This window comes from Solanum dulcamara, chromosome 5 (assembly GCF_947179165.1).
Source record: "Solanum dulcamara chromosome 5, daSolDulc1.2, whole genome shotgun sequence".
NCBI classification, from domain to species: Eukaryota; Viridiplantae; Streptophyta; class Magnoliopsida; order Solanales; family Solanaceae; genus Solanum; species Solanum dulcamara.
Genome location: NC_077241.1, coordinates 62,527,651 through 62,537,158, shown reverse-complemented (window position 1 = coordinate 62,537,158; position 9,508 = coordinate 62,527,651).

Below are 9,508 nucleotides of genomic sequence, written 5' to 3'. Positions count from 1 at the left end.
CGGATCATAGCAAGTAAATTCACCATAATAGGCATATACATATACATAATAAGTCAACTAATCTCAGGTTTAACTATATTCAGCAATATCACAACTCAATATCTTTCACATGCTATAACTTCACACAAGGGTCCTCTCAAAGGACCTACAAACAATCAACTTTGTGTCAAAACGTGATTTTCGATCCAAATATGTGTTGGAACGTGACATCTGATCCAAATATGTGCCATGACACCCGATTCAGTTTATAGGTCGGAACATGATATCCAATCCAAACATACCACAATCACGAATACATTCAGTATGACACCCGATTCAGTTTATGGGTCGGAACGTGACATCCAATCTAAGCATACCACAATCACGAATACATTCAGTATTTACAGCATTATATCACCAAGAACATGTACATCACAAAAACAGGCCAGCAAGTGATCATATCACATATAATCTAGCATGTTTCTCTATTCAATTACACATTTGCATGTCATAAATTTTTTTAACAAGCATATGAAACACATACGAGAAACTAGACCATCACTTACCCTAAATTCAAGCTCCAACAATTATACAATGCAAGAGCCTTCCCTTTCCAAGTTCGCTCTTCTCGTTCTTGGTCTAGAAATAGTAAATACATATAAAGGATCAACACAATGACCTAACTATCATGAAAAATAACGCAATTCTCATCCTAGGCCAACCCATGATCCTAACCCCACTCTAGGGCTATTTCCCACAATTAGTTTTTAGTTCAAACCCTCCCCAATGATTACCAACCATAGTTTCTAGGTTCTAGGAATCAAAAAATGAATTTAGGGAGTAAAATACTTACCTTAAGCGTGAAAATATGTGGAAAATTGATAAAAAAAAATTGCCTTAGGTCGCCTCTTGAAGTCTTAGGAACTGTTTTTGCAGAAAAAAGCCGTTCTGAGATTTTTTTCTCCGACTTAAGTCACGTCTGCCCCGCTCTGGCGGGACCATGGCAGGAAAATCCCACTCTGGCGGGTTACAAGGAAACAGAGAGATTGAAGTTTGAGCTCAAAGGCCCCATTTCACAACATACCCTCTTCCCAACACGTATTAAAATATACCCTTCACGCTAAATTCAATTTCGGGAGTTTTACTTGCCTGAATGCGATTCTGCGAAGTTGTAAATGCTCTGTATCATCTTTTCTATAAGCCTATCCAATCAAATTATAGATTTGACCTCCTATCATTCACATGATCACCCTAGACTTCACCTGACTCAGAATTCGTCCAAGTCTAGCCTAGGCTAAGTTTTTTCGAAGTTACTACCCGAAGTTTTCTGGCCCAAAATCCTTCCTTATTGGCCTATTCCTAACAAGGGACATGTCGTTACAAAAACCAACTATTTTGATAGGGGGTGTCACATCACTCTGTGGTCTCGATTGAAAATCTGTATATATATGTATATTTGTGTATATATTTATAAGGAAAGTATAAATATTAAAGGTGACACTGTTAGAAATAATGAGTCATGTGATGCTAGTGGTTAAAGTTCAAGTTTAACACCATAGGGATGCAAGTTCGAGTCTTGCTGTGGGGTGTATTTTCTTAAAACTTTTTTTATTATTCAAGACATCATTAACTAATTTATTGTAAAAACAATTATGAATAAGTAGATTAGAAATCTAGACCTCTCGTAAGTAAAATCTTAACTAAACCAATAAAATAAGTCAAAGTTTTGTATGCAATTTTTTTAATAATTATTAAGTATTATCTTACTTTACGCTAGAGTTTTTGCCATAAATTACTATTCAAAGAAGCATGACACCCAGAGATTCTAAATACTGGATCCGCCTCTGCCAACGAGGCATAAATTTTATTGTTAAAGGGTAAAATTATTAGACAATTCAAATAGTGAAATATGCAGTTTTATGTAATTGCTTCATTAGTATCCAAAAGAACAAAAATAGTGCCAATATCAAAATATTCTTATGTGAAATTTTTTATATGTATTTGTAACCGTTAAATTTCCAACAGGAAATAGCGGTTTAGTTCCTGTGCTATTACATAATTTTAGTTTTAGTCTCTGTGTTATTTGACTATGCACATTTAACCTTCAATAATTTAAAGTCTACGATTCTGGTTCTTGGAGTAAGCAAAAGTTAATTATTTAACAAAATGATTATTTTGAAATATATAAAACAAAATAAATTGAAAGATTGGTGATTTTAAATGTTTGAAAATTATGTGGGTAAAAAATTAAATTTAATAAAAATTAAATGTTAAATTTTTTAAAGATTGACCATTGATAGCCTTAAGGAGTCTGTCCACCTATTAAACTCTCAAATGTAATCGTATTTGACCTTGATTAGAAACCATTGAAATAGAGAGGAAGATCGAGTCGCTAAGGAATAAAAAATAGAGCATAGAACATTTGAATAAAATGAAGTTAATGAATAAAATATAATTTTAATTTTATATACATAATTCTTCTAGCATTTAAAATCACCAATCCTTTATTTTATTTTATTTTATATATTATCAAATAATAATTTTGTTAAATAGTAAATTTTTGTTAACTTTAAGGACTAAAACCGCACACTTCAAATAATTGAATGTTAAACGTGCTAATCAAATAACACAAAGACTAATATTAAAATTATGCAATAACACATGAACCAAAACCGTTATTTCCCTCCATTCCCAAAGAAGTTGCATAATCATATAAAATCGCATACACCTCATTTGTGTTCACAGTAATAAAAGACAATGGATTACCACAAGTTCGATGCTATATATCATCCAACTTATTCATGAATTTTCTCATGATTTCAAGGGCATCTTTCGGCATGGTTTCATAAAGCGCTACTACTACAACTTTCGCGAGCAAAAGCGGCAAAATCTTATGTATCTGTCAATATCATTTAAATAATCATTGTCTATTTCATTTAAACAATTGTTGTTGCCTATATCATTTAATTAGATAATCGTTGCCTATTTGTACTTTTGGAGGATAGCAATTTTTATTTATCTACTAAACTTGAAAAAGAATATTTATCAATATTAGAGGAGTAATTTGTGTTTGACAAAGGTTCTAAAAGTATTTCTAGGAAGAGATTATCTTTTTCAGTTTATGAAAAAATAAAACAGCCAAAATCAAAAAGAAATAAAATAATACAGATAATAAAATTTTTGGATGTTAAATAATGCTGAAGAAGTAAAATGCTGAGCTGGAAAGTTAGTTGGAGTGATGAGTTGGAAGTTAGTTACAAATTAGACTTTGGGTTTGTTAGTTTGTTATAACAGAATTCAGTTACAAAGTTAGCTTGAAAGATAAGCTAACAATGCTCTATATAAGGGCATGTGTAATGCATTGTTTACATACACAAAAATGAAATCACTGTTGTCTCTTCTCTTCTTCATCTTCTTTCTTTACTTGTTAGATAGTTGATTCTAGATTGATAAAACTTAACATGGTATCAGAGCGTCGATCGCTGTAGTTAAAGCTCAACAGTTGAAGCCATGGGTAGCTCAGAGGAGTCACAGGAAGAAACCACTCAGATTTCACAAATAGACTACACTCATCCCCTGTTTTTACAGCCTTCAGATACACCAGGGGCTACATTGATTAGTTTAAAGTTGACAGGGCCAGAAAATTATACATTGTGGAGTAGATCAATGGCACTAGCTTTGTTGGGGAAGAATAAGATAGGTCTGATTGACGAAAGCTGCACTCGAAGCATGTACAAGGGAGAATTGGCAAAACAATGGGATAGATGTAATGCTCTAGTCCTCTCACGGATCAGTGGAGTAGTTGCGCCAGAGTTAATCTCTAGTATAGTACTTGCCTCGACTGCAAAGAAAGTGTGGGATGAATTTAAAGAGAGATTTCACAAATCAAACCTCACTAGGATATATCAATTGTGGAAAGAAATTATCATGATGACACAAGGTACAGATTCAATCACTGTCTATTATTCTAAGTTGAAGGATTGCTGGGATGAACTGGAGCTATTAGCACCTCAGCCTTCTATCTGTGAGGGTACAGAATCAGGTGAATACCTATTGCATTTGAATAATCAAAGATTGCTACAATTCCTAATGGGATTAAATGAGACTTACAGCCATGTAAGGAGTGATATTCTTCTTAGAACACCAATTTTAAGTGTGAATCAAGCATACTCTGTAGTAGTACAGGAAGAGAGTCAAAGGAAACTAGGAGTAGTTGATCTCACTCGAGATTCCCTAAGTTTGCTGGCTGCGAGTAGAGATGGTAATTTTAGATCTAAAAGGCCTATGAATGGTGGAACTATAGGTACTGTTCCTGGTACTGTATGTGATCACTGTGGATATAAAGGTCATTTGAAGAAGAATTGTTATAGGTTGGTTGGCTATCCTCCTGATTTTAAAAGTAAGAAGCATCTAGCAACACAAGAAGGAAATAGTACAGGACCAAGTAATCCAGGAAGGAACTATCCACAAGCACATCATGCTGCTATAACTGAAGCTGTTGTAACTGAAGCTGGAGGTGAAATAAACTTTAGATCATCAAGTGTAGGTCATTATCTTTCAGAGGAGCAATATCAGCACTACATGAACTTAAAAGGAAAAACACAGGAACAACAGTCACAAGGTTACAAGGTGAATATCATTGCAATTTTGCAGGTATATCATCTTTGTTATCACAAGTACAGCAGTGTAAGTGGATTGTAGACTCAGGAGCTTCTCATCATATAACACCACTTAGGAGAGTGTTGAATAATCTTAAAGCTGCTGACAGACAACAAAATAATGGAGTTCAGGTTCCTACAGGAGATAAGTGTAATATAACACACACAGGAGAAACAATTATTTTTAAAAATCACAAACTTAAAGATGTCTTATATGTGCCTGATTTCAAGTTCAACTTGTTATCAGTATCTAAGATAACTAAGGAGCTTTGTTGTTCAGTCAACTTTTATCCAGAATTCTGCATATTTTAGGATCTCTATAGTGGCAAGGTGTTGGGGATTGGTAGAGAATATGATGGATTATACTGGCTGAAGGAGGAAGAATCAATCACAGCAGGAGCAGTAATAAAAGATCAGTCAAAGTCAGCCTTATGGCATAACAGACTTGGCCATCCTTCTATGGAGGTATTCAATAGCATTGGTGACTTAGAAATAAAAATGTGTAAAGAACAGCAACAGCTTTGCATAGTATGTCCTATGGCTAAACAAAGTAGGCTCAAGTTTCCCTTCAGTACATCTAAAACTACTGGTTGTTTCCATCTATTACATGTTGATGTATGGGGACCTTTCAAGGTTCCCACCTATGATAGGAAGCACTATTTTGTGACTATTGTAGATGACTTCAGTAGATACACTTGGATTTGTTTAATACAATCTAAATGTGAAGTGATTGTTGTGTTGAAAGATTTCTTGTATAAAGTAAAAAATCAGTATGTTGTCAATGTCAAAATTCTGAGATCTGATAATGGGAAAGAGTTCATCAATTCCAGTTGTCATGAATTATTCTCCTCTTTAGGGATTGTGCATCAAAGTAGTTGTCCCTATACCCTCCAGCAAAATGGACTTGTGGAGAGAAAACACAGACACATTTTGGAGGTTGCAAGAGCCTTAAAGTTTCAAAGTGGGATCCCCCATAGGTTTTGGGGTGATTGTGTACAAACAGCTGTTTATCTTATTAATAAGTTACCATCCAATGTCCTGCAAGGGAAGTCACCATTTGAGGTCCTGCATGGTAAACCTGCAATCTTAGATCATCTCAGGGTCTTTGGTTGTCTTTGTTTTGCTACAATGTTGCCTAGAGGGAACAAGTTTGATTCTAGAGTAAGAAAGACTGTCCTACTTGGCTATGAAGAAACACAAAAAAGGTTATAGACTTTTTGACATGGAAGCTGGTGTTTTTCTGGTTAGTAGGGATGTCAGATCTATATTTCCTTTTAAGGGGGCTAAAACAGATCTTGATGATATCTTTTGTCGTGCCCCTGCACAAGATATACATGAGCATGCTTTGCCAATTGCAATTGATAGAGAACAGGCTATGCAGGAAGAAACTAATAAGACTTTGCCAGTAGAAGATGTAAATATTGGTGAATCTTCAGTAGCAGAGCTACCTGAAGCTGTGATAGAAAGGTCAGACAATGCAGAAAATATGATAAATGATACCACATGTCCAGAAGAGGTTGTAGGAGCAGGTCCTCTTCATGGCATACCAGCAGAACCAGAAGTAAGAAGAATCAGTACTAGGACAACCAAACCTCCCATATGGATGCAGGATTTTGTAGTATCTAAGAAGACAGCCAGTTAGGCATCTGTGTTTCCCATTTCTGATTACATTTCCTATACCAATCTATCTCCTAACTATCAAGCATACTTAAGTGCATTTTCAACTGCACTTGAACCTCAATTATTCCAAGAGGCTTCTAAAGATCAGAGGTGGGTTGAAGCAATGAAGCAAGAGATACAGGCCTTGAAAGAGAATAATACTTGGAATATTGTTGATCTTCCAGCTGACAAACATGCTATAGGTTCAAAATGGGTATACAAAATTAAGTACAAGTCTAATGGTGAAATTGAGAGGTTTAAAGCTAGACTTGTGGCCAAAGGATACAATCAAAAGGAAGGGTTGGATTTCCATGATACTTTCTCACGAGTGGCAAAGATGGTATCTGTTAGAACTGTGATAAGTTTGGCTGCATCTAAGCATTGGCTTATATCACAAATGGATGTTAGCAATGCATTCTTACAAGGGGACTTATATGAAGATGTCTATATGCATATGCCACAAGGATTCTGTAAAAAGGGAGACAAGAAGGTCTGCAAGCTTGTCAAATCTCTATATGGCTTGAAATAAGCCTCAAGGCAGTGGAATATCAAACTTACAGATGCATTGGTCAATGAAGGGTACTCACAAAGTGCATATGACCATTCTCTGTTTACAAAGAAGGTAGGGGTGGACATTGCTATTATACTAGTGTATGTGGATGATTTGTTGATAACAGGTAGCACACCTGAACTGATAGAAGATGCTAAAAGGACCTTGCATACTCACTTCAAGGTTAAGGACTTAGGGACTTTGAGATACTTTCTTGGCATTGAAGTTATAAGGTCTGAGAAGGGAATACTCCTAAACCAAAGGAAGTATAGCTTGGAGTTAATTTCAGAAGTAGGACTCAGTGGTGCAAGGCCAACTTCTACACCATTAGAAGCAAATCACAAGCTCACAACAGTGGATTATGATGTTCATGTGGGAAACAAAGCTGATCCTGAAGTAGAAGACTTGGTTGGGTATCAAAAATTGATTGGAAAATTAATCTACCTCACCATCACTAGGCCAGACATTTATTTTGCTGTCCAGGTACTTAGTCAGTTCATGCAAAGGCCTAAACAGTCTCATTTGGATGCAGCTATGAGGGTGGTGAGATATTTGAAAGGATCACCAGGTCTTGGTCTATTCTTCCCATCCAATACAACATCAGAGTTAGCTATATATTGTGACTCTGACTGGTCAGCCTGTCCTAGCACTAGAAGGTCAGTCACAGGATATGTAGTGAAGTTAGGGGGTGCTCTTTTGTCCTGGAAATCAAAGAAGCAGCAGACAGTCAGTAGAAGCTCAACTGAAGCTGAGTATAGGAGCATGGCGATGGCAGTAGCTGAACTGACTTGGGTGTATGGGCTGCTGCAAGAGTTAAACTGCAATGTTCCTACTCCTGTCACATTGTACTGTGACAATCAAGCAGCCATACAGATAGCCTCTAATCCTATATTCCATGAAAGAACCAAACACATAGAGATTGATTGCCATTTTGTTAGAGAAAAGATCAAGAGTGGGCTGGTCCAACCACAGTTTATTCCCACAGCCTCACAGATTGCAGATGTGTTAACTAAGAGTTTGGGTGTTGCTCAGCATAAGTTGCTGGTTTTCAAGCTTGGTATGTTCAATGCTTTCCACACACCAGCTTGAGGGGGTGTGTTAAATAATGCTGAAGAAGTAAAATGCTGAGCTGGAAAGTTAGTTGGAGTGATGAGTTGGAAGTTAGTTACAAATTAGACTTCGGGTTTGTTAGTTTGTTATAACAGAATTCAGTTACAAAGTTAGCTTGAAAGATAAGCTAACAATGCTCTATATAAGGGCATGTGTAATGCATTGTTTACATACACAAAAATGAAATCACTGCTGTCTCTTCTCTTCTTCATCTTCTTTCTTTACTTGTTAGATAGTTGATTCTAGATTGATAAAACTTAACATTGGACTTTGTCGATGCCTCCTAAAGAATGGTTATGAGAGTGATTTGAATTCCTTACAGTCAAGCTCGTTCCATCAATAGAAAAAATAGTACTGTTATTCAAGCAGAATTGTGAGTGATACAAATAGTAGCATTGGGTGTGTGCGTTTGATATTCGAGTAGTAAGGTTATATTAAATTTCGGATAATGAGGTTGTCTTAAATCTTGTGTATTGAAAAAGATACTCATGCATGGAGTGAAAAGATGGTCGAAAAAGTGGGTGAGATTTTTTAAATATTAAACAATGATATAAAGATAATGGTCAACTAGTTTCTTAAATTAATGGATATTAGTCGAGATTGTTATCTATTTATTATTGAAAAATGTCCTTTTAAAAATGATTTTCTACGGATGATTTTAATGTAACTTATTTCTCGTTACGTACGTCGCACGTATACGTAAAATCAAATGATGTATGATTTTTAGAATAATATTACTAATAAATGTCTGACAGTGTCATAGTGGTCTAAAAATTCATCTAATTGAAAGAGGATAAATATGTATGCTCAAGTATTGTCGCTTCATCCATATATTCCAAAATCAACTGCTTTTTGTTTTCCCTAATCTCTTTCATTTATAGTATTCTTTTAAAGAATTTATGTCCCACGAGGTATACATTCAATTATTTATGGACAAAATATCTCACACACGCCAATTCAAATAGCAGAAGCGTAATTTTATGTAATTGCTTCTTTAGTATCCAAAAGAAAAGAAAAAAATAGTGTCAATAACAAAATATTCTTATGTAAATTTTTTATAGGTATTTGTCATCATTGAATACCCAAAAAACTTGCATCATCATACAAAAGCGCAGACACCTCATTTGTGTTCACAATAATCAAAAGACTACAGACTATCACAAGTACATTGTTGTCACCGGCGTATTCATGAATTTCCTCGTGATTAGGGCATATTTTGGTATGGTTGCATAAATCACCACTACTTCAACTTAAGCGTGCAGAAGCAATTTTTTTTTTAATGTATTTGCTAATATCATTTAAATAATTATTGTCCATTTCATTTAAATAAGTGTTGCCTATATTGTTTAAATTTATTGTTGCCTATTTCATTGTACTTTTAAAGGGTAACAAATTTCATTTGTCTAATCAACATGAAAAAAATCCATTTATCAATATTAAAGGAGTAATTTTTATTTGGCCATGGTTCCAAAAGAGTTATCTGGAAGAGGCTATGTTTTTCAGCTTTTGAAAAATAATACTGTCAAAATCAAAAAGGAATGAAACAATCTAG